Source organism: Acinonyx jubatus, chromosome E2 (assembly GCF_027475565.1).
Source record: "Acinonyx jubatus isolate Ajub_Pintada_27869175 chromosome E2, VMU_Ajub_asm_v1.0, whole genome shotgun sequence".
NCBI classification, from domain to species: domain Eukaryota; kingdom Metazoa; phylum Chordata; class Mammalia; order Carnivora; family Felidae; genus Acinonyx; species Acinonyx jubatus.
In genome coordinates, this window is record NC_069396.1 from 56,249,393 (window position 1) to 56,276,246 (window position 26,854).

Here is a 26,854-nt window from a genome sequence, read left to right on the forward strand (position 1 = left end):
CATATTTCAACACAAATATTATTTGTTCCCACTACAAGTCTGTACACTTCCTTAAGAGATCATGCTCTCAGTTGGCCCTTTGTAAAATGAGAGGGAACAAGAGACAATTGTAGTGTCTGAACAAGGCTGTATTTGGGAAACAACATTCATTCATTCATCCATTTTTTTTTTTTTTATCAAATAAATGTCTCTGGAAACAAACTGGTGGTTGCCAGAAGGGAAGGGAGGGGAAGAGGGTATAGCAAAATGGGGGAGTAGGAGGCACAGCCTTCCGGTTACAGAATGAAAAAGTCATGAAGATGAAAGGCACAGCACAGCAAAGACAGGCAACGATATTTTAATAGTGTCGTATGATGACAGATATGCTTAGACTTATGCTGAGCACAGCATAACATAACTTGTCCAGTGTCTGTATTGTGTACTTGCAACTAATGTAACATTGTATGTCAACTATACTTTAGTAAACAAATTCATAAATAGAGCATCTACTATCCACTCACATACGTGGAAAGATGCACATAGTGTGGGAACTTCACATTATGTGAGTCAATCCTGACATTACCATGGGAGTTGGTTACTACATATCTACATCTTTCCCCGGGTGCTGGGCCTTGGATGCTGGCCCACAAATTCTGGGGGCAAAGTTTCTCTGTCTCTGTGTCTCTTTGTTTACTTTATTGATCCTAATGATCCTGCATGAGAGAGAAAATAAGTAAGAAGAGGATAAGGAAGCCTGGGTGGCTCAGTCAGTTAAGACTCTTCATTTTGGCTCAGGCTGTGATTTCACAGTTTATGAGATTGAGCCCTGTGTCCTAGATGACAACACAGAGCCTGCTTGGGAGTCCCTCTCTCTCTGCCCCTCCCCCACTCATGTACACATGCACATGCTGTCTCTCTCTCAAAATAAAGAGGGAGTTTTTTATTTATTTCTGAGAGAGAGAGAGAGAGTGAGAGAGAGAGAGAGAGAGAGAGAGAGAGAGAGAGAAAATGCATGAGTGGGGGGAGGGGAAGAGAGAGAGCAGGAGATACAGAATCCTAAGCAGGCTCCAGGCTCTGAGCTGTTCGATGCAGGGCTCGAACTCATGAGCCACAAAACCATCACCTGAGCTGAAGTCGGATGCCCAACTGACTGAGCCACCCAGGCACCCCATTAATAAGACATCTTTTTAAAAAAGAACAAGAAAAGAGAGAAAATGCATGAGTAGGGGAGGGGAAGAGAGAGAGCAGGAGATACAGAATCCTAAGCAGGCTCCAGGCTCTGAGCTGTCAGCACAGAGCCCGATGCGGGGCTCAAACCCATGAGCCACAAAACCATCACCTGAGCTGAAGTCGGATGCCCAACTGACTGAGCCACCCAGGCACCCCATTAATAAGACATCTTTTCAAAAAAGAACAAGAAAAGAGAGAAAATGCATGAGTAGGGGAGGGGAAGAGAGAGAGCAGGAGATACAGAATCCTAAGCAGGCTCCAGGCTCTGAGCTGTCAGCACAGAGCCCGATGCGGGGCTCAAACCCATGAGCCACAAAACCATCACCTGAGCTGAAGTCGGATGCCCAACTGACTGAACCACCCAGGCACCCCATAAATAAGACATCTTTTCAAAAAAGAACAAGGGAAGGATAGAGAAAAGGCTTTTTGTCTAAGAAGCAAAAGACAAAGGAGAGAATAGAGATTTTGAGATTTGGGAATTCACTTGCATTCATGTATTTTGTGTGTTTCCACCTTGAAGGACAATCAATACGCTTGCTAAAAGTGGAAGATGGGTTGCTGCAAGGTACTCCTGAAGCACATGTTTTAGCCAGAAAGATACAAATGCACTCACAAAATTTAGGTCCTCTCTCTGAGTCGGGTGTCAGGAGATAGCACCAATCCTGGACCATCAGGCAATGGGGCTGCCCTGAACTCTGTGGTTCTCTGAGCTGTTCTAGAAAGGCAGAGCCGTGGGAGAGTGTGGGAGAAGGGCCAGGGTGGGGCCACCACTTGGTCTGAGTTTTTCTAGAGGAAACTTGATCTGACAGTTTTCTGTTATGCCCTGCAGACCCAGACAGGCTGTCTCTAGTATAACCAAGCATCACCCCAAATGGAAAATACCTGTAGCATCCAACTGTGGTGTGAGATTCTAAGCGGGTTATAGGATTGTATGTATAGTAGTGTTACTCATCCTTGGAACTGGATTCTAAAGATAAACAGTAAGAAAAATTCACACTACAGGACATTGTGAGAAACCAGGGATGTGCATTCCACAAAACTGTCAGTGTCACACAACATTGGGGGGGGGGGGGGAGGAACTGTTCCAGGGGAAAGATATTAGAGATAAAAGAGTCAAGATGACTAATGCAATCCTTGTACCATGATTGAATCCTGGAGATGAAAACATGGAGATAAGCCATGATTGCACCTCTGGGAGAAAATGTGTATGCAGACTCCCTACTAGAGGAATATATAATAGCAGTGGTAATGTTTGGACTGTGATGAGTATACTGTGGTTATGTATGAGAATGATCTTCTTGTTAGGAGAAAAATATTCTGATGCTGGAAGGGGAAAGATACCAAGATGCCTATATGTTACTGTAAAACTAAATAATGGAAACTTCACGGAAATTGAGTCAGCCAGCCAGAAGGGGGCGCTCCCATGCTTTACCACTGCAGACCCCAACAGGAAGAAGCCTATACTCTACTTCCTCTGCAAGATGAAGAAAGGATTTCTCCTTGCCTGTCAACAGCCCAGCCAACAAGACATTGCCCCAACTCACCAATGAGAAGCCACTACACTTCAAACACCCAGTTTGCTCCAATGGACATTTTGTTTATAACAGCCCTCCCAACCCCATGCCTCTAGAAAAGTGTGTTCCTCTACTTTGTTCTCCACACTTTGCTACTGTTTGCCATAGCTTGCTTGTCCCTATTTGCAATTCTCTGCTTTTCCCAAATGGATCCACTTTGCTGGCAAAATAACTTTTCTTTTTAAGGTCAACATTATTCTCACATAATAAATGCTAAAAACATACACAGAGAAAGAAGATGTGGTTACATGGCGAATTTCAATGTGTATAGACAAAGAGTATGCAGTTGTCTTTTGTGCTGTTGAAGTATTCCCTGTAATCCCCTTTGCTACCATAATTCTCTGCATTTTTTTTTAGCCCTCAGCATCCAATGTCCCCCATTTAACTTCTTTGCATAGGTTGTCCCTTGTGGCCTCAAAACCCCCAATAGTTTTTTTTAATGTTTATTTTTAAGAGATAAAAATAACAGGAGTGTGATGGGGGGGGCAGGGGGAGCAAAGACAGAGGGAGACAGAGGATCTGAAGCAGTCTTTGCACACTGACAGCACAGAACCCATTGTGGGACTCGAACTCATGAACGAGGAGATCATGATCTGAACCAAAGTCTGACACTTAACCGACTGAGCCACCTAGGTGGCCCCACTCTGATTTAATCTCTGTGCCCTTCAGCCCCATTCTTTGACCATCTGCACTCTCCCCTTGTACCCTCTGTCCCTCACCACCATGCTCCCTGGGTTCCATCTTTCCCTATGCTTCCCTTTCTGTGTCTTCTTTCTTACCCTGCACTTTCTTACACTTACATTGTTATACACTCCAGCTTTCCTGCCATGCACCTCATCCTGAAGAGGCAATGGTCACTGCACTCTTTAAATGATACACATTGTGAACGCTGTCCTGGTGGTTTTTGCAGGTTTAGAAAGAGTATAAAAGGTGCAAAAGGCGCCATTTTTCATTCAGCCTGTGTCCTGGAGGCATTACTATTCTTCCACATATGAACATGCTGTCATGGTAAATGTGTGGATGACAGTGCTGTGATAGAGAGCATAGGGTCATGTGTATGTATGTGTAAGTGACCGGTTTTGGTTGTGTGGATGCATGTCCACGAGTGTGTTATGTTTAAGTGTGATTTCTCCACCCTCATGACTCCAATTCCTGACTTAGAAATCAAGGATAATTACACAGTGAACCAGAATCAAATTTCGAGTTGGAAATACCAAGGTTGGCATATATTTATTTTATATATATTTAAAGAGAGAGAGCACACACGAGCAGGGGAGAAGGCCAAAGGAGGGGAAAGAGAGAGAATCTTAAGCAGACTCCACACCCAGCTCAGAGCCAGATGCCAACCTCCATCTCATAACCTGAACCAAAACCAAGAGCCTGATGCTTAACCAACTAAACCACCCAGGTGCCCTGGTGTGAACTCAGATTTTATATTTCATTTCTTATAATAGTAATGAGTGCCCATGACTTTAGTTTCAACAACAAGTATAGAGGAGTGTGGTAATTATTCAATCCTCCTGAACTGAGTGAGAAAAATTGAATTTTTATATTCTTTAAAGGGGAGATTCTATCTGTAAAACTATCTAATGATGGTGCTTTCATTTGTTTAGTTCTTTCTTCTCTTTCTTTTGTGGATATGGTTTTATTTAGATTTCCTGTATTATTGAGGTCAATATTGCTCAATCACATTTTCCCACAAAAAAAAATATTTTTAACCATCTAACTTTAAAATTCACTGGCATTGAGCTGTGCAGTGAATCTAATAATTTCTAATGCACATGAGTGGCTTCATGTTCTCCTTTCACTTATATCTCATTGAATACCCCTATCAAGTATGTTGTCAGATTCCAAGTTTCTGCTCACAAATTAAGAGATAGTACACCTCTGTGTCTGCCAATTAGTAAAGAATTCATTTTTCAGGAGAATAACAGCTCAGCAAAGCAGGGAATCTAGTCAGTCAGTGAGCTACATTTTCAGTCCACCACATGTCAAATGTCAGAACTGCCTTTTCTCTATAGGAGATCCTGTCTGCCTGCAGGTATCAAGCAAAAAATGAGCCTCTCCTAAACTCCACAATGGTCTCTTTACAGATGCTAACAGAAGGTTGTGATGGTTTTTGGTAGTTACCAACAGGGATTCTTCCCCCCCATAAAAGCTTCCAGTTCCCCAAGCCTGCACTACAGGAAATGACATGGGGCTCGAATTCACAAACCGTGAGATCATGACCTGAGCAGAAGTCAGATGCTTAATCGACTACACCACCCAGACACCCTGATAATTGCAGTTCTGAAGGGAGATGAGGTCATAGAATCACAAACCCGTATCTCAGGGTCTGGCTGCCTCCCTGTCACACATGCAAGGGCAGTTGCAACCCTCACACTAGGTACACCTTCCTGGCACTAGTATATTATCTGTTTCAGTGTGAGGGACAGAGTCTGTAAGGGAAGGAGGCAGATTAACAAGCTGGGTAAGTGATCATGTCAGTAAATGGAATTCTGGGGTAGACTGTACTCCACTTCAAAAGCTGCATAGGAATAAAGAAAATTCCTGAGGCATGAGCTGAGCTGGTAGAGAGAATGGGGCTTTTGACGCTATAGCAATCCCCAGTGGCTTTTTTAAGTTTATTTTGAGAGAGAGACAAAGTGTGAGTGGGGGAGGATCAGAGAGAGAGGAGAGAGAATCCTAAGCAGGCTTTGCACTAAGAGCATGGAGCCCAATGAGGGGCTCAAACCCATAAACTGTAAGATCATGACCTGAGCCAAGGATCAATCCTGAACTGACTAAGCCACCCAGGTGCCCCAATCCCTGATGGCTCTTAATGTAATTTACTGTACTCCTTACTGGCAGTGTTTTTTCGTGTTTAATCCAAGTAATAAAATCTGATTTTTAAGATGCTTAAGGATTACATTTCTTAAATCTATCTCTTGAGTTTATTTTGACTAACTTTTCAGGATTACCAAAGGGTGTCTGCAATACATCCATGCTTCTAATCATGACTCAGATTGATCTTTTGGAATCATGTAATCTTATACAAGAACGGTCTCTGAATGAAAGTTTCTAAAATAAAAATATTTTTCTCTAACTATGGGTTAGGATGCACGTAAAGGGGACATTGATTCTGTCTCTACCGGAGTATCTGTTTTGTGATGATTATGGAGAGACTGTTGAAGGTAGGAAATAAAGAGCATTCAGAAAAAACTTTGCACCATGTGTTTCATAGAGCTGCTGTCAGGCTCATATGCATTTTGTGATGTTTTCTCTGGTTTAAAAATACCTTAGTGTCAAGCCCGAGTTCAACATGCATTTCTCCACAACTTTCTACCATTCACAAGACTTCACACATCTCACTCAATTGGTGAAAGTTTCATTTACCTCAAGTGTGAATAGAGAAATAAGTGATCTGAAAATAGTCAAAACTTCATTTCTACACAAGAGTATATAAAAGATTGAAGTTTCAGGTCTTACAGTTAGTGAAACAAAGGATGTGATACCCTATGTGACATTATTGTTCCATTACTGTGATATATAACATTGTACTTTGACCCTGGCATACAAGCAAATGAGTCTTATTAAATAATTGAGTCATTCTGCTTTCATTAAATCCAAGTTGGTCATGGGGCAGATTCTTTTTCCTATTCTACCGCAATAGTTCACCTAACTTAATAAGAATCCCAAGTCTTTTTCCCTAGTTGATATTGATCTGCAGAATGTTTATACCAAAAACAAAACAAAACAAAACTCGTGAAAAAAACTGTTGAAAAACTATCAACCTAAACTAAAATGTCAAGGTATAAGAAACTAAATAACCCTATAAATTATTTGAAAACCCAGCTGTCATGATTTATTAGCATAGCACAGTAGATAAGAGTATCATCTTTGCTACAACCCCAGCCACTCTGCCCCTAAGCAGTGTATGCATTTTCACATATTGGCTAAACATTGTGTGCCTACTTCATTTTCCTCTGCAAATGAAAACTACATGTGGGCCTATATTAAGGAGTTACGAAGATTTTAAAAATACGTGTACAGTGTTCATACCAGTGACTCATATAAATTCTTCATTTTTTAAATATTTTTGAGACAGAGAGCATACATGAGTGGGGGAGGGGCAGACAGAGAAGGGGGGTACAGAGGAACCAAAGCAGACTCTGTGCTGAGAGCAGACAGCCCCATGAGGGACTCAAAGCCATGAACGCAAGATTATGACCTCAGCCAAAGTCAGATGTTTAAGCAAGTGAGCCATGCAGGTGCCCCCATATAAATAGTTAAAGTCTTATATGGTCAAGGATTGGAAGCCTCTTAACAAAAGGACTTATATTTTAATAATTTCTTTTTCAGTGGGAACTAGTAGTAAATGTGAAATCTCAGCTTCAGTTGATGTGCTCCATATAAGTCCTGCCTCACATTTCCATGTAGGACTGTGTGGACATGAAGGTGAATCTCAGTCATCTGGAAGCCAGCTGAATGGCCTCCAGCCACTTGACAACAGGACTTATATTTCTATTACAGACGTTAGTTGAAATCCTGAGGAATTTCTTTCTTCTTTCCCATTATATCCTTTTATTCCACTGGGAACGGGTTGAGGTCCACAGATCTGATTCTCAAACACCTGACCATAGACAACTCTTTGGTTATTCTTTGGAGTCATCTAGACAATGGCAGCTTTGGGGCTGACAGATATTCTCAACGAATTTGGATGGAAATTTGTTTGCAGGGGGCAGGGGTGTGTCCATTGGCACCACCTGCCTCTTGAGTGTCTTTCAGGCCATCATGATTAGTCCTTGGAACTCCAGGTGGGCAGACCTTAAAGTGCAATCTCCCAAGTACATGCAGGCCTATATGTCCCTTAAGAGGATGCTTCATATGCTGATAAATTAGATTTGCCCTATAATTTGTGGCTGGCCAACTGAACAGGAAAAATATCATCAAGAAGAAATATTTTGGATACTGTTCTGCTAAATTTCATAGAGAAATCACAATGTCACTATTTGTGCATGGTTATAATTCCCTGGTGTTACACCTCTGGGGCTGATCTGGGGCAGTGGCTCCACGATTTTTATGCTGTCCTGACACAAGAAGCAAGTCCAACACTTTCATAGAAATCAGGTCCCCAGAGACGAGAGCTACCCAGAGTATCCTTGTCTTTTTGAGCACCCTTATATCATTGTACAGCCTCCCCTCCATCTTCCAGGTGTATATTGCTCTTGTTAATAACCCCAATCACTGCTGGTGAACATCTCTGCACATATTTGCTGCACGTTTCCCAACTGTCCTCCCCTTTCTTCTCATGAGTCATGACTCCAATCTATCTGGGCTCTGTTGGGACTGGAGAAGGAATACAAATCCTCCTAATATAATCAGAGAGATGTGAATTCTAGGTTTTACACAACGTTCTGATGTTATATTCATTCGTCTCCTGCCAAGTCCTAAGTTCTTTTAACACATTACGGGCAAGCAGTGACCAAGACAGATTGAGCTTTGCCCCAGTAATGAAAAGTAAACTGTAATAGCAATTGTAAATGAAATTCTGTGTGTTTGTTGTCGACTTGTAGAATTCTAATGTTATTAATGCTTACAGTGGAAAAGTCCAGAGTCTATACATTAATAAAACATTAGGTGCTAAAACAAACTGGAGATGACAGAGAAATATCTGAGTGTGTAACTTTCAATGCGACAAATCAAAATGTCCCAGATGTTAATTAGGAATGGGAATTTAGGACAATTTTATCAATAAGGAATCACATAGAAGATGATCATTCAAGAAACTGAAGAAAAAATGGACACACAAAGGTAGCAGAGAAATGGTGGGTCAACATACCATCCATCCGAGAGAGAGGACATTCATTTGAAGTATGAAGTTATGGAGGAACCTTAGCATATTTAAATTTTATTTGTATGAAAATGGCCATATATGAACTTACATTAAAGGAGAGCAAACCCTGATTTACTTGCTGATCTTTTAAAGGTATCTAGTGAATATGAGAAACTTATACACAGTGTCTTGGATCAAAGGCAATTTGTTTTGCTTTATTTAGTGATTATATCAATTGACCATATAAGTATTAGGACTTTTAAGGGTTTGCACTCATGATCTTCAAAGTGAAAAAGTCTGTAATAAAGTTGTTATTAAATCTGAAGGTTTTGCATAGTCACTTAAGGAGAGGAAGTCTTTGTCTATGGGGAGTTTGTGACTTTTGGATTCCAATGGGAACGTAATGAATATTCCTCCACTCTTAGGAAATATTTTAATACAGCTTTCTCTGGAACAACAGTGTAAGCCTGATTCAAGATATTATGCATTCAAAGAAGTAGACAGATCACTTTGACCTACTAATACTGATATATAGAGTGATATACACAGCATATACATATGTATGTAAAATTATATAAATAGATATATAGGATATATATAATGATATATATAGGACATAAATATATATATATATAATGATATATATATATGATCCTCTGCCACAATGAGGTTCGAAGCTTGTGGAGCCTAGAATATTTTCCAAAATAGTTTTCTCATGAGGCGCCTGGATGGCTCAGTCTGTTAAGCGTCCGACTTCAGCTCAAGCCACAATCTCATGGTTTTTGAGTTCAAGCCCCACATCAGGCTCTCTGCTGTCAGTACCGAACCCACCTTGAATCCTCAGTCTCCCTCTCTCTGCCCCTCCGCTCCTCCTCCCTCCCTCTCTCAAAAATAAATAAAAAGTAAAATATTTTTGTCAGTTGCTAATTACCAATTACCAGTTTCTATTATGAGGTCACACACTACAACCAGACTGTTACGAGTGTTCAGGAGAAAGGGTTTCTCTTCCATCATCCCTGGAGAGCAAAAATGCTCTCATATGGAGGGAAGCAGACCAGGCTCAAGTCTGACACATGAGGGATGGGCACCAAGCTTGTGTGTGTCAGTGGATTCTAGGTTTTCCTGAGAAATTCTTCTACTGGAACTTCAGTTCTTTCCTAATCTTCAGACCACTGAGCTGTGCCATGATTCATAAGTAGAGAAAAGCAATCAAACAACTCGATAGACTCAGGAATAGACCAATTAAAATGAAATGACAATAATTTCTGTTATGCTAATTTGAACAAATGAAAATCAATTTGCAAATTAAATAAAATGAACATGTGGTGGGAAAATATAATCTAACAATATTGATCCCAGGATTAAAAAGAATTCTAAACAGAATATTCATAAAGAGCATGAATGTTCTAAAAGAGCCTCTCAAAAACAAAAACAAAAACAAAACAAAACACCACAGGAAAAGGTTTAGTAAGCAGATTCTGCCATTTAAAAAAAAAAATCAGTGAAGGGCATTTATACATAAAGACTACTGAATAGTTATCTTTCTCACTTTTTTTGTAGTTGGCATTAACTTCCTAATATTGAACAAATATTAAAAATTATTTGATCCTTTCAGATTTCAAGGACGCAAATCCACATTTGATCCCGGTCTCCTTTCCAAAGTCACCACAATCGCCAAGGCATGGATTAAAGTTGTTATAGGGGATAACTATATTCTACTATACACACAGACCATATGTACACATGGACAGGTACAAATACAAGCCTCCATTAACACTCAAACATTCAAATACACAATCACATATACTCACACGTAGTCACCTATATACTCACACACTTAGTCCCACATTCACCAACATCCATGCAGACCATATACCATATAGAGACTGCCTCACAACCCACACACTCATGATGAAACACACTTATGAGGACACAATCTCACAGTCGCACTCAGGTTCACAAAATCTCATTCAGCCACATGGGGGAGTGTATCTCCACAAAGTGTTTGTATGTGGAAAAAGATCAACTACAACCCTCTAGATGTCTGCAAACAAAAGCTCTTTCCACTCTTTACACTCCTTCCAACAGAGCAAGCTTTCACCAGGACCATATTCACAAAGTGAATTCCCATTCTAGGGTGCAGTGCATGACACGAAGACATGAAGGGATACGGTGGGGTAAGAAAGAAGACACAGGCAAAAGACGCAGAGGGATAAATGGAGCTGCAGAGAGCCTGGGGGCTTGGGGTCAAAGAGCCACAGGGGAAGAGAGAACGGGACATGTATTAGGGTCCTAGGGCTGCTGTCACACATTACCACACCTGGGTGTCTAAACACACTGAAAAATTACTGTCTCACAGTTCCAGATGTTCTTAGAAGTCTGAAGTCAAGGGGTGCCTAAGTGGCTCAGTCAGTTCGGTGTCCAACTTCGGTTCAGGTCACAATCTCAGGTCGTGAGTTCAAGCCCTGCATCAGGCTCACTGCGGGCAGCACAGAACCTGCTTCATATCCTCTGTCCCCCTCTCTCTCTTCCCCTCCCCTGCTCATCCTCGCTCTCTCAAAAATAAAACATGAACAGGGGCGCCTGGGTGGCTCAGTCAGTTAAGCGTCCAACTTCGGCTCAGGTCATGATCTCGCAGTCTGTGGGTTCGAGCCCCATGTCGGGCTCTGTGCTGACAGCTCGGAGCCTGGAGCCTGCTTTGGATTCTGTGTCTTCCTCTCTCTCTGACCCTCCCCCATTCATGCTCTGTCTCTCTCTGTCTCAAAAATAAATAAATGTTTAAAAAATAAATAAATAAAATATGAACATTTAAAAAATTAAAAAAAGAAGTCTGAATTCGAGCTGGCAGGGGCACACCTTATCTTAAGAATTAAATCTTTCCTCTTTCTAACCTCTGGGGACTGTCAGCTATCCTTAACCTGGCTTGGCTTCTAGATGCATCTCTTAGTCCCTGCTCTCATCATCACACACCATTCTGTGTCTGTCTAAACTTCCTTCTTCTCAGTAGGACCGCGGTCATTGAATTTGGTTTACCCCAAACCAGTATGACTGCATTTTAACTGGATTAGATCTGCAAAGATCCTGTTGCTCAATAAGATTACAATTACAGATACTGAGGGTTAGGACTTGAGTCTATTTATTTGAGGCACACTACGTAATCCACAACATGGCTAAAAGGCACTAGGTAGTTAAATGTCACTGAGGGGTTAAAGTGCACTATGGGTTTTGAGGTTGGGAGTGGAGTGTATGCAGGGACATTAAAGAGAGGAGGGATACGTGTACTGAGGGAATAAGAGGGTGAAGGTAATCGTGGCAAGAAGGGGGATAATGGATGAGAAATTAATTGGCAAAAAGAGTTAGGAGGCAAGGTTGGGTCAAAGGCCTTCGACAAAGGTCAAACCTTTCTGTCTATGAAGGGCTAAAGAACACAGGGATGGAAGGGAGACAGTTGCTTATGAATGGAGTCCTGGGGGTATTCAGTGCTCTAACCAGAGATAAAGGATAAGAAGACAAGAAGATGCCTGAGGAACAATGTGCACAGGAAATAAATGTGAGTGGAGGCAGATCATCAGAGCTGGGAGAACAGTAGGCATCAGTAGGCTTAAGGACCGATGAGAAAGTATCAGGAAGTGTAGGGCTGGGGGTAATGGGTGCAGGGTCATGAGGAAATGAAGGACTCCTGATAAATGATGGCTGGGATATTGAAGGCAGTGGACATAAAAGACACAATAAATGAGCTGACACATTAGAATTAAGGGGTGGGGAAATAAATGGCAATGGAGGAAGAAGGAACGGAGGTCGGAGGTTTGGGGGACAATGGAAGGAAGTTTGGATTAAAGGCTCTAGAATCAGGCAAAAAAGAGGTTTATTGGTACTGAGGTCCAAAGTGAACAAGACGAATGTAGAAAAGCAATGAGGAAACCTAGACGGATCCTTTGGAAGCAGAGTGTCGGGTCTCATGGATACCCACATGTCGTGGGGGGTACAGAGACTGAGGTCACAATGGGGGGATGGAGATGGGTGGAGAGAAGGGTTGGATCTGGGGTGATGGAATTTGCAGGGGATCAATTGGAGGTCATTAATTCATTCTCCTACTCATTAATTACCGCATTTGCATTTGATTCACAATTGTCAAGTTTCTAATTTAAGCCCATGAGTCAATAACCTCACCTCTATAAAATACCCAGTAAGCTTTTCAATGGAATACACAGTAAAGAATCACAGGTAAACTTTTTTTTTAATGTTTCTTGAGAGACAGACAGAGACAGAGAGTGCACAGAGAGGGAGAGAATTCCAAGCAGGGTCTGTGCTGTCCACACGAACCTGACTCATTGACCATGAGATAATGACCTGAGCTGAAATCAAGAGTCAGACAATTAACTGACTGAGCCATCCAGGTGCCCCAAACCTACCAAATATTTAAATAAATAAAAATATCCATTAATTACCTCCATTTAGTAATAGTTTGGTGTTCAGATAGAACAACTCATTGGTTTGAGGGATTCCTCCTTCTTGTGTAGTTTCAGAGTGCATGTGAACTTTTTTTCTTAACGTTTATTTAGGAGACACAGAGAGAGACAGAGCATGAGCGGGGAGGGGAGGGGAGGGGAGGGGAGGGGAGGGAATGAATCCAAAGCAGGCTCCAGGCTCTGAGCTGTCAGCACAGAGCCCAATGCAGGGCTCGAACCCAAGAACCATGAGATCATCACCTGAAAAAAGTCAGAAGCTTAACCAACTGAGCCACCCAGGCACCCCAAGAGTGTAGGTGAAGTTTCATTTGAAGTTTATTTATTTGAGAGAGAGAGCGTGCACAGGAAGGGCAGAGAGAGAGAGGGACAGGGAGAACCCCAAATAGGCTCCTCACTATCAGTGCAAGGAGCACATGACCTATTAGATCATGACCTGAGCCAAAATCAAGAGCCAGGTACTTCACCAACTGAACCACCCAGGTGCCCCTGAAATTTCATTTGAAACTTGTTAGGAGTCAGAAGGAAGATGGCGGCGTCGGAGGACACTGGGCTCACTGCATCCTGCTGACCACTTAGATTCCACCCACATCTGCCTAAATAACCCAGAAAACTGCCCGAAGACTAGCAGAATAGACTCTCCGGAGCCAAGCATAGACAAGAGGCCCACAGAAGAGGGTCGGAAGGGCAGAGAGGCGGTGTGTGCTACACGGACTGGCGGGAGGGAGCCAGGGTGGTGGAGGGGCAGACCGCCTGGCAAGGCAGAGCCCCTGAGTCTGGCTTGCAAACATGGAGGGGCTGGACAGCATGTGTTCTGACAGCCAACAGGACTTAACATCTGGAATGTTATAAGTCAACAGCTCTGCTCCGAGAGCAGGAGGGGTAGAGGACAATGGGAGGGAGAGTTGTTGAGCCCTGGAGGACAGAGCTCAGCTTGGCAGGGAACAAAGGCGCTCACCAGCGCCATCTCCCTCACCCACCCCCCAGCCAAAATCCCAAAGGGAACCAGTTCCCATGAGGGAACTTGCTTGCACCGCTCAAACACCCAACACTGTGCTTCTGTGGATCCAACCCTCTGACAGGTCTGCCTCTCTCCTGGTGCCACAGGGGCCCTCCCGAGGCAGACCACCAAAGGCAAAGTGAGCTGAGTCTGCCCCTCCCACCCCTGTGCACCTTGAGGATCCAGCCCAGCTAATACACCAGATCCCACAGAAGCAGCACCACAAGCCTGGCAGTGTGCAAGTAGCCCAGAGAGGGGCCACACCACTCCACAGTGAGTCCTGCCCCTGGGAGAGGGGAAGATAAGGTACACACCAGTCTGACTGTAGCCCCAGCAGTGGGCAGGGGACAGACATTGGGTCTGACTGCAGCCCCACCCACCAACACAAGTTACCCCAGACAGCACAGGGGAAGAGCCCTGCAGCTCCACGCCACTCCAGGGACTACCCAAAATGACAAAACGGAAGAATTATCCTCAAAAGAAACTCCAGGAAGTAGCAACAGCTAACGAACTGCTCAAAAATGATGTAAGCAATATAACAAAACAAAGATTTAGAATAATAGTCATAAAATTAATCACTGGGCCTGAAAAAAGTATACAGGACAGCAGAGAATCTATTGCTACAGAGATCAAGGGACTAAGGAACAGCCAGGAGGAGCTAAAAAATGCTATTAACAAGCTGCAAAATAAAATGGAGATGACCAGGGCTCGGACTGAAAAGGCAGAGGAGAGAATAGGTGAACCAGAAGATAAAATTATGGGAAAAGAGGAAGCTGAGAAAAAGAGAGATAAAAAAATCCAGGAGTATGAGGGGAAAATTAGAGAACTAAGTGATGCACAAAGAGAAATGATCTACGCATAACTGTTATTCCAGAGGAGGAAGAGAGAGGGAAAGGTGCTGAAAGTGTCCTTCAAGAAATCATAGATGAGAACTTCCCCGATCTGGGGAAGGAAAAAGGCACTGAAATCCAAGAGGCACAGAGAACTCCCTTCAGATGTAACTTGAATCAATCTTCTGCACGACATATCATAGTGAAACTGGCAAAATACAAGGATAAAGAGAAAATTCTGAAAGCAGCTAGGCATAAACGTGCTCTAACATATAAAGGGAAACCAATAAGACTCGTGACGGATCACTCTACTGAAACTTGGCAGGCCAGAGAGGAACGGCAGGAAATCTTCAATGTGATGAACAGAAAAAATATGCAGCCGAGAATCCTTTATCCAGCAAGTCTGCCATTGAGAATAGGAGAGATAAAGGTCTTCCCAAACAAAAACTGAAGGAATTCATCACCACTAAACCAGCCCTACAAGAGATCCTAAGGGGGATCCTGTGAGACAAAGTACCAGAGACATCACTACAAGCATGAAACCTACAGACATCATAATGACTCTAAACCCATATCTTTCTACAATAACACTGAATTAAAATGGACTAAATGCTCCAACAAAAAGACATAGGGTATCAGAATGGATTAAAAAAAAAAAAAAAAAAAAAAACAACCAAGAGCCATCTATTTGCTGTCTACAAGAGACTCATTTTAGACCTGAGGACACCTTCGGACTGAAAGTGAGGGGATGGAGAATTATCTGTCATGCTACTGGAAGTCAAAAGAAAGCTGGAATAGCTATGCTTTTATCTACACAAACTAGACTTTAAATTAAATGCTGTAATAAGAGATGAACAAGGGCATTATATAATAATTACAGGGTCTATCCATTGGGAAGAGCTAACAATTATAAATGTCCATGCGCCAAATACAGGAGCCCCCAAATATATAAAACAATTCATCACAAACATAAGCAACCTTGTTGATAAGAATGTGGTCATTGCAGAGGACTTTAATACTCCACTTACAACAATGGATAGATCATCTAGACACAGGATCGATAAAGAAACAAGGGCCCTGAATGATACATTGGATCAGATGGACTTGACAGATACATTTAGAATTCTGCATCCCAAACCAACAGAATATACTTCCTTCTCGAGTGCACATGGAACATTCTCCAAGATAGATCACATACTGGGTCACAAAACAGCTCTTCATAAGTATACAAGAATTGAAATCATACCATGCACACTTTCAGACCATAATGCTATGAAACTTGAAATCAACCACAGGAAAAAGTCTGGAAAACTTCCAAAAGCATGGAGGTTAAAGAACACCCTATTAAAGAATGAATGGGTCAACCAGGCAATTAGAGAAGAAATTTAAAAATATATGGAAACAAATGAAAATGAAAATACAACAATCCAAATGCTTTGGGATGCAGCAAAGGCAGTCCTGAGAGGAAAATACATTGCAATCCAGGCCTATCTCAAGAAACAAGAAAAATCGCAAATACAAAATCTAACAGCACACCTAAAGGAACTAGAAGCAGAACAGCAAAGACACCCCAAACCTAGCAGAAGACAAATAATAAAGATTAGAGCAGAAATGAACAATACAGAATCTAAAAAAACTATAGAGCAGATCAATGAAACCAAGAGTTGGTTTTTGAAAAAATAAACAAAACTGATAAACCTCTAGCCAGGCTTCTCAAAAAGAAAAGGGAGATGACCCAAATAGATAAAATCATGAATGAAAATGGAATTATAACAAATCCCTCAGAAATACAAGCAATTATCAGGGAATACTATGAAAAATTATATGCCAACAAACTGGACAACCTGGAAGAAATGGACAAATTCCTAAGCACACACATACTTCCAAAACTCAAACAGGAAGAAATAGAAAACTTGAACAGACCCATAACCAGCGAAAAAATTGAATCAGTTATCAAAAATCTCCCAACAAATAAGAGTCCAGGCCTAGATGGCTCCCCTGGGGAATTCAACCAGGCATTTAAAGCAGAAATAATACCTATCCTTCTCAAGCTATTCCAAAAATAGAAAGGGAAGGAAAACTTCCAGACTCATTCTATGAAGCCAGCATTACTTTGATTCCTAAACCAGACAGGGACCCAGAAAAAAAAGAGAACTACAGGCCAATATCCCTGATGGATATGAATGAAAAAATTCTCAATAACGTACTAGCAAATTGAATTCAAGAGCATACAAAAACAATGATCAGGTGGGATCATGATCAGGTGGGATTCATTCCTGGGCTGCAGGCCTGATTCAACATTCGCAAATCAATCAATGTGATACATCACATTAATAAAAGAAAAGAGCCATATGATCCTGTCAGTCGATGCAGAAAAAGCATTTGACAAAATTCAGCATCCTTTCTTAATAAAAACCCTCGAGAAAGTCAGGATAGAAGGAACATAAACATCATAAGCCATTTATGAAAATCCCACAGCTAGTATCATCCTCAATGGGGAAAAACTGAGACCTTTCCCTCTGAGATCAGGAACACAACAGGGATGTCCACTCTCACTGCTGTTGTTTAACATAGTGTTAGAAGTGCTAACATCAGCAGTCAGACAACAAAAGGAAATCAAAGGTATCAAAATTGGCAAAGATGAAGTCAAGCTTTCACTTTTTGCAGATGGCATGATATTATACATGGAAAACCCCAAAGACTCCACCAAAAGTCTGCTAGAACTGATACATGAACTCAGCAAAGTCGCAGGATACAAAATCAATGTACAGAAATCAGTTGCATTCTTATACACTAACAATGAAGCAACAGAAAAACAAATAAGGAAACTGATCCCATTCACAATTGCACCAAGAAGCATAAAATACCTAAGGAATAAGCCTAACCAAAGATGTAAAGGATCTGTATGCTGCAAACTATAGAAAGCTTATGAAGGAAATTGAAGAAAATATGAAGAAATGGAAAAACATTCAAGGTTCATGAATTGGAAGAACAAATATTGTTAAAATGTCAATACTACCCAAAGCTATCTACACATTCAATGCAATCCCAATCAAAATTGCACCAGCATTCTTCTCCAAGGTACAACAAGCAATCTTAAAATTTGTATGGAACCACAAAAGGCCCGAATAGCCAAAGGAATTTTGAAGAAGAAGACCAAAGCAGGAGGCATCACAATCCCAGACTTTAGCTTCTACTACAAAGCTGTCATCATCAAGACAGCATGGTATTGGCACAAAAACAGACACATAGGCCAATGGAATAGAATGGAAACCCCAGAATTAGACCCACAAACGTATGGCCAACTAATCTTTGACAAAGCAGGAAAGAATATCCAATGGAAGAAAGACAGTCTCTTTAACAAATGGTGCTGGGAGAACTGGACAGCAACATGCAGAAAATTGAAATTAGACCACTTTCTCACACCATTCATAAAAACAAACTCAAAATGGAAAAAGGACCTGAATGTGAGACAGGAAACCATCAAAACCCTAGAGGAGAAAACAGGAAGAGACCTCTCTGACCTCAGCCATAGCAATTTCTTACTTGACACATCCCCAAAGGCAAGGGAATTAAAAACAAAAATGAACAATTGGGACCACATGAAGATAAAAAGCTTCTGCACAGCAAAGGAAACAACAAAACTAAAAGGCAACCAATGGAATGGGAAAAGATATTTGCAAATGACATATCAGACAAAGGGCTAGTATCCAAAATCTATAAAGAGCTCACCAAACTCCACACCCAAAAAACAAATAATCCAGTGAAGAAATAGGCAGAAAACATGAATAGACACTTCCCTAAAGAAGACATCCAGATGGCCAACAGGCACATGAAAAGATGCTCAACGTGGCTCCTCATCAGGGAAATACAAATCAAAACCACACTCAGATATCACCTCACGCCAGTCAGAGTGGCCAAAATGAACAAATCAGGAGACTATAGATGCTGGAGAGGATGTGGAGAAACGGGAACCCTCTTGCACTGTTGGTGGGAATGCAAATTGGTGCAGCCGCTCTGGAAAACAGTGTGGACGTTCCTCAAAAAATTAAAAATAGACCTACCCTATGACCCAGCAATAGCACTGCTAGGAATTTACCCAAGGGATACAGGAGTACTGATGCACAGGGGCACTTGTACCCCAATGTTTATAGCAGCACTCTCAACAATAGCCAAATTATGGAAAGAGCCTAAATGTCCATCAACTGATGAATGGATAAAGAAATTGTGGTTTACATACACAATGGAATACTACGTGGCAATGAGAAAGAATGAAATATGGCCTTTTGTAGCAATGTGGATGGAACTGGAGAGTGTTATGCTAAGCGAAATAAGTCACACAGAGACCGACAGATACCGTATGTTTTCACTTTTATGTGGATCCTGAGAAACTTAACAGAAGTCCGTGAGGAAGGGGAAGAAAAACAAAAAAAGAGGTTAGAGAGGGAGAGAGCCAAAGCATAAGAGACTCTTAAAAACAGAGAGCAAACTGAGGGTTGATGGGGGGGGGGGGAGGGAGGGGAGGGTGGGTAATGGGTATTGAGGAGGGCACCTTTTGGGATGAGCACTGGGTGTTGTATGGAAACCAATTTGACAACAAATTTCATGTTTAAAAAAAAAAGAAATTCTTTAACCCACAAACTAAAATAATTTGTACTTGCTTCAATGTTTACATGAATATCATCATAACAGACTTACTGTCAATCTATTGCTTTCTTTAACCAATGTTACAAGAAGATGGATGTTTTCACACTAGTAGAAAGGATTTACTGCATTCCTAAAACACATCATATCCCACAGTAATTGTAAACACAACACCGTTGTTTATACACTTATACAGTTGAATGTACCAATCTCCTGCTATCACACACAGCATGAAATTTGCAACTTTGATTTGTACACCTGTGACTTAATTGGGTGGTTCTGGGACAGGAGATAGTTGCACCACCATGACTGTGCATTCTTACAAAGGGTGGTCAATTTCTAAATTGCTCTTGCTAATGGATTAAAAAACTGGCAATCCCTTATCAAAATAACACCAGCATTCTTCACAGAGCTAGAACAAACAATCCTAAAATTTGTATGGAACCAGAAAAGACCCCAAATAGACAAAGCAATCTTGAGAAAGAAAATCGAAGCTGGAGGCATCACAATTCCAGACTTCAGGATGTATCACAAAGCTGTAATTATCAAGACAGTATGGTACTGGCACAAAAACAGACACTCAGATCAAGGGAAAAGAACAGAGAACCCAAAAATGTATGGCCAACTAATCTTTGACAAAGCAGGAAAGACTATCCAAAGGAATAAAGACAGTCTCTTCAGCAAGTGGTGCTGGGAAAACAGCGACATGCAGAAAAATGAACCTGGACCACTTTCTTACACCATACACAAAAATAAATTCAAAATGGATGAAAGACCTGAATGTAAGACATGAAGCCACCAACATCCTAGAGGAGAAAGCAAGCAAAAGCCTCTTTGTCCTCGGCCCCAGCAACTTCTTACTCAACATGTCTCTGGAGGCAAGGGAAACAAAAGCAAAAATAAACTATTGGGACCTCATCAAAATTAAAAGCTTCTGCACAGCAAAGGAAACAATCAGCAAAACTAAAAGGCAACCAACAGAATGGGAGAAGATATTTGCAAACGATATATCAAGGGTCAATATCCAAAATCTATAAAGAACTTCTCAAACTCAACACCCAGAAAACAAATAATCCAGTGAAGAAATGGGAAAAAGACATGAATAGACACTTCTCCAAAGAAGACATCCAGACGGACAACCGACACGTGAAAAAATGCTCAACATCATTCATCATCGGGAAAATACAAATCAAAACCACAATGAGATATCACCTCACACCTGTCAGAATAGCTAACATTAACAACTCATGTAACAATGGACGTTAGCAAGTATGCAGAGAAAGAGGATCTCTCTTGACTTGCTGGTGGGAATGCCAACTGGTACAGCCACTCTGGAAAACGGTATGGAGGTTCCTCAAAAAATTAAAAATAGAACTACCCTGCAATCCAGCAATTGCACTACTAGGTATTTATCCAAGGGATACAGGTGTGCTGTTTCAAAGAGGCACATGCACCCCAATGTTTCTAGCAGCACTGTCAACAATAGCCAAAGTATGGAAAGAGCCCAAATGTCCATCGATGGATGAATGGATAAAGAAGATGTGGTGTGTGTGTGTGTGTATATATATATATATATATGTACACACACACACACACATACATACATACACACACAATGGATTATTACTTGGCAATCAAAAAGAATGAAATCTTGCCAATTGAAACTACATGGATAGAACTAGAGGATATTATGTTAAGCAAAATTAGAGAAAGAAATATATGAGTTCACTCTTGTAAGGACTTTAAGACACAGAACAGATGAACACAAGAGAAGGGAAGCAAAAATAATGTAAAAACAGGGAGGGGGACAAAACATGAGAGACTCTCAATTATGGAGAACAGAGGGTTACTGGAGGGATTGTGGGTGGGGGATGGGCTAAATGGGTAAGGGGCATCAAGGAATCTACCCCTGAAATCATTGTTGCACTATATGCTAACTAACTTGGATGTAAATTTTATAAATTAATAATAAAGAAAAAATTTACAGATAATGGACAACAACAAAAATCTCAGACACCCTAGAGCGTACTCTGATTTTTCATTTCTTCCCTCTGGCATTTTCTGTGCCCATCACTGTCCTCATACTTGCTCACTCATGCCCCAGCGTACCTGCCCCACCAACATGCATCAAACAATGTTCCATGCAGCAAAGGAGGCAATGGAAATCTGATAGGACTTAGAGAATTGGATCTGAAGTCTTCTGTTTTCATTCAGGGAAGGCCCTCTTCCCCAAGTCACTACTCCCTCCAAGTTTTTGACCAGAATTGTGATATATGGGTTAGTCCAATTAGAAATCGTAGCACTGGGTGTTGTATGGAAACCATTTTGACAATAAATTTCATATATTGAAAAAAAAAGAAAAAGAAATCGTAGCACTGGTGGACACATAAGATATTTGCAAATGGCTCTCGTTCTCTGCACTGTTTCACAGCATTTAACAAAAAGGCCATCACACTTTGCCCTGAAATTAGCCCTTAGAATTTAGAATATCCTTAAACTTCATGCACAGGGATTTATTCTACATGCAAATTTATTCTACATACATCTGCTGATGAAGAGCTGCATAAACCTGCAGTTATTTACAGTCTTATGGTAAAAGCCAGCAACTTTTGCAAAGCTGGCCTTTTGCAACTACGAGGACGGAACTGGAGGGTATTATGCTAAGCAAAATTAGTCAGAGAAAGACAAATATCATATGACTTCACTCATATAAGGACTTTAAGAGACAAAACAGATGAACATAAGGGAAGAGAAACAAAAATAATATAAAAACAGGGAGGGGGACAAAACAGAAGAGACTCATAAATATGGAAAACAAATTGAGAGTTACTGGAGGGGTCGTGGGAGGGGGAATGGGCTAAATGGGGCAGAGGCATTAAGGAATCTACTCCTGAAATCATTGTTGCACTATATGCCAACTAACTTGGATGTAAATTAAAAAATAAATTAATCTGAAAAAAAAAAAAAAAACCTGTGATATCCTATCAACTAGGTTTGCACTGTCAAAGAAATTAAATAGGGAAGCCACAGCCTGAAGTGGTTCTAATGCCTCAGTAGCCTCTGTAAGCAAATCACAACTTGATTCACAGTCACTGCACTGGAACATAAGAAAATGAACTTAAGGACAATTACAGTCAACTAGGGCTTCAAAAATAAGGCGAATGCTTAAGGTATATCCAGCCAAACACTCTCTCTGCTTTGCTTCCACATCTTCTCTGTAAAAACCTCATCACTACCTTCTACAAGTGGAGTATGCCTAACCTCTGAATAGATCATTTTAACTGGCCAAATGAACTCTTGTAAATGTGAATTTACATATCAGTTCATCATTTAACACCACACAGTATCACCTTCCATTTTGACCACTTTTCTCACATGGCATGAATATCTTACCCACTTCCATTGTGGGCATAAGAGTCCGTGACCTCTTTCCCTGTCCTTCACGTCCCACTTTTGCACATGCGCATCAGACACCAATGAACCTCCCCTCACTTACCCAGACTTCACTCTTGGTAATAGCTCCCCACAATGCCTGCGCACATAGAGGTTTCCGCTAGTTCTGCACGTGCGCAGAGGACTCCTGGCGCACACCGCCTGGTTTGCTTATACAGTTACATAGTTGAATGTTTCTGTCTTCTGCTATCACACATATCATGAAATGTGGATCTTTGATTTGTACACATGTGACTTAACTGGGTGGTTCTGGGACCTCAGACTGTTGCCCCATCATGACTGCACATCCTTATGAGGGGTAGACAGTAGCTAACAAGGGGTAGGGGAAAGCTTAACATCCTACTAACTGTGTTTCCACTGTTAAACGGGGAAGCCATAGCCTGAGGTGACTAATGCCTCCGTAGCCTCTGTAAGCGAACCACAACTTAATTCAGTCACTGCCCTGGAGTGGAAGAAAATGAACTTAACAACAAACAATTACAGCCAACTAGGCCTTCAAAATAAGGCAAACGCTTAAGGCATGTCCAATCATTCTCCTTGCTCTGCTTCCACATCCTCTCTGTAAAAACCTTACCACTATTTCCTATAAGCGGAGCATGCATAACTATTTGAATCGACAGATTAACGCGTCAGATTAATTCTTGAAAGTTTGAACGTACATCCGTTCATCTCTTAACACTACACAGTACCACCTTTCATTTTAAGCACTTTCCTCCCGTGGCCTAAACATTTCGCCCACTTCCAACGGGGCAAGGAACAGGCTCGTTTCCCTGCCCCGCCTTGATCGCCTTCACACATGCGCACAAGAAACAAAGAGGACTCTGCCCTCACTTGCCCCGACTTCACCCCAGTAATGGCTCCCCACAGCGCCTGCGCAGTTTCCCACCAGTTACGCACACGCGCGCAAAAGACCTCCGGCACACAACGCCCCGCTCAGGACTAAAGCCTGCAATCCTGTGCTCCTCCCTTCACCAGCCTTGAATCCCATTTCAACCAAGTACTCACAACTGAGTTCATAGTTCAGACGAGCTGGCAACCAGTCCTCCCTCAGGATTATGTTCTTATCCAGTGTTTTTGATGCCCTCTCCCGTTTCTGCTTTTCCTAGTGCCAAAACTTCACACATGCGCACAAACAGAATTCAGGTGAACCCCGCCCCAAGGACCTGAGTCCGGCACCTCCCACAACACAGAGAACCACAGAGCAGACGGGGATCGGGGACTGGCCATCCAGAATCACGCTGTGTAAAATAAATGCATAAACGCCCATCAGTCACAGCACTGCAGGGGACCTTCTGACACCTCCCTCCTCCTCCCTCCCCCTCCCCTTTAAAGGCCTCAGCACAGCCTCCCCTTCTGCTGTCTTCACCTCAGAGCTAGCAGCATCTTGAAATGCACAAAACGCTGCCTTCTCCTTGACTTTGTCGCAGGAAAGCTTCAGAAAAAAAGTTCCTGCGTGGACACTTACCTGTGAGTTTCTCCTTCCCAGTTTCAGATGTCCTCCCCTCCCACAGACAGCCACACATCCTGCCACAGCTCAGAGAAAGTGGGCTGCACTAACTTGCCCCTTCCAAGTCCACGCCGAACAGACTATCGTCGTCTTTTCTACTGAAAGGCCGACGCAGCCCTTCCAGATACATCTGCGAATCCTCGTGCATCACCCTGGCCTCACCTGAGAAGTCACCTGGAGCTCATAGTTAAAGCAGCACCGATGCTCTCACCCTGACCAATAGACAGACTCCGGCAGAGGGCACAGGTGATACTGGTTCTTAAATCTCACCATGGGATGCTTATTGTGAACCCAGGCTCATAAGCAGTTCGGTGCTTTCAGATTTTCATGTGCATATAAATCATGTGGTGTCCAGGTCCCATAGAAGAAATGGTGATTCCGCAGGTTTGGAATGGGGTCCATGAATCGGCATCTTCCACCAGTTCCTTGTTAGTGCTCATGCTGCTTCCTGAGACCCATGTTTAGTGGCACTACACTAGAGAATGCAGGCACAGCACACCTGAGCCGCCCACAGCCACCATCTGACTCAACACAAACAACTCCTGCTGAGTTCCCAGCCAAGAGTTCATCACTTACTTTCCACCGTTGTCAGTTTACTGTTGGTTCCCAGCAAAGACCACCATCACTATCCTGTAGGACCACATGCTTTCACAGCGCTTTAAAGTTTACTGAAAGAAGGCTCTGGAATGCTCTAATGTCTAAGCCAGACTCTATTTGGAAAATACATGTATACATTGATTACTGCGGTGTTTACTGAGCATTAATTTTGTGTTCACAAGGAAGTTATGGTGCACCACGCTGGGTACCTCACATATATGATGTGACTTAATCCACATAGTCCCCTGCAGACTGGGTACCAGGTGTCCTATAATAACCACGAATATGTAGATACTGGTCCCCCACCTATCTGCCTCTTCTGTTTCCCTATCAACTGAAAAAAAAAAAAAAAAGTTGGTATAGAACCAAAATATGGATGAATGAAAAAATAGAGAAAAGAAGGGTAGATTAGAAATTCAGAGAATTTTCATTGTTGTGTTTACATTTTCTTAGCAGGATAGAAATATGTTTGAGTTTATAATTAAACGCCAGTTCTGTACGTAATACACTGTCATCAGCAATATATGATTATTTTAATTCCTTCACATTGGTGTTAGCAATTTTGTTGTTTTTTTTTCCCCCCTAGTTTAGTCCTTTTAGAAAATAGGAAGTGTCATCTCACTGTATTTTCCCTGCTTTCTAGGAAGGGTGGTTAAAGAAAATGTGATAGATATATATATATATGTATTATATTTTTTGATATATATTTATATACTATATATATGTCATATACTTATTATATAATTACTTAAATTACTTATACATTTTGTTACCTATATACATATAATTATTATATAATTACTTATGTTACAATATATTATGTATCATAAATAATGTATAATATATAATATCTATCTATCTATATACAAGATATATATACATTTTCCTTATGAAAATGGAAGGGACAATGTAGGTGAGCCTGGATGATGTTATGCTAAGTGGAATAAGCCACACAAAATGTCAAATACTGCACTATCTCAATTATATCTGGAATCTAACAACACTGAACTCCTAAAAGCAGAGTAGAAGTGTGATGGCCAGGAGCTGGCTGAGGGCGGAGTGGGATATGTTGGTCACATGGCACAAAATTTCAGTTACACAGGATGAATACATTCTGGAGATCTAAATACAGCATGGAGACCACACATAATTATATGTCTGTTATACTTGAAATTTGCTAAAGAGGGGTGCCTGAGTGGCTCAGTCAGTTAAGCAGCTGACTTTGGCTCAGGTCATGATCTCAATAGTTCATGGATTCGAGCCCCGTGTTAGGCTCTGTACTGAGCCTGGAGCCTGGAGCCTGCTTTGGATTCTGTGTCTCCCTCTTTCTTCTCCTCCTCCTTGCTTGTATTCTGTCTCTGTCTCTCAAAAACAAAACAAAACAAAACAAAACAAAAAAACTTATAAAAAATTTGCTAAGAGAGTATGTCTTAGATGTTCTCAACAAAAATTAAAAAATCAGAAGTCAAAAATCCTAACTATATAAGTTGGTGGGCATGTTAATTAGCTAGATTGTTTTAATCCTATCATAATGCATACATGTATTTCTATTTTGTTACCTGAGACTACTAAACCTGCGCGAATGGAAAACAGGATTCTGGGTGAAAGGCTCACTCACGCATCCTGTGAAAGGCACAGGATTTAATGATAAAAACAGAAATGAAGGCACTAAAATATATAGTCTTTTGCTCCCATTCATTGGATTCTGAGTTTTGGGAATTGTGAGCACTGGCCCCAGAGAGATGAAAGGAGCAGCCAC

At 41.5% G+C, this 26,854-nt stretch overlaps 1 protein-coding gene and 1 long non-coding RNA gene across 3 annotated transcripts in view; both read right to left on the reverse strand.

The window, feature by feature from the left end:
• The window catches only part of LOC128313250 (uncharacterized), a 97,787-nt gene extending 73,357 nt beyond the window's left edge, over nt 1-24,430 (reverse strand). Inside the window, exon 1 of the long non-coding RNA XR_008293688.1 lies at nt 23,997-24,430. This is a non-coding gene — a long non-coding RNA (uncharacterized LOC128313250). The remainder of the gene's footprint in view (nt 1-23,996) is intronic.
• LOC106980912 (KRAB domain-containing protein 5-like) overlaps nt 1-26,854 on the reverse strand; it is a 223,954-nt gene that overhangs the window by 94,179 nt on the left and 102,921 nt on the right. The window lies entirely within an intron of this gene.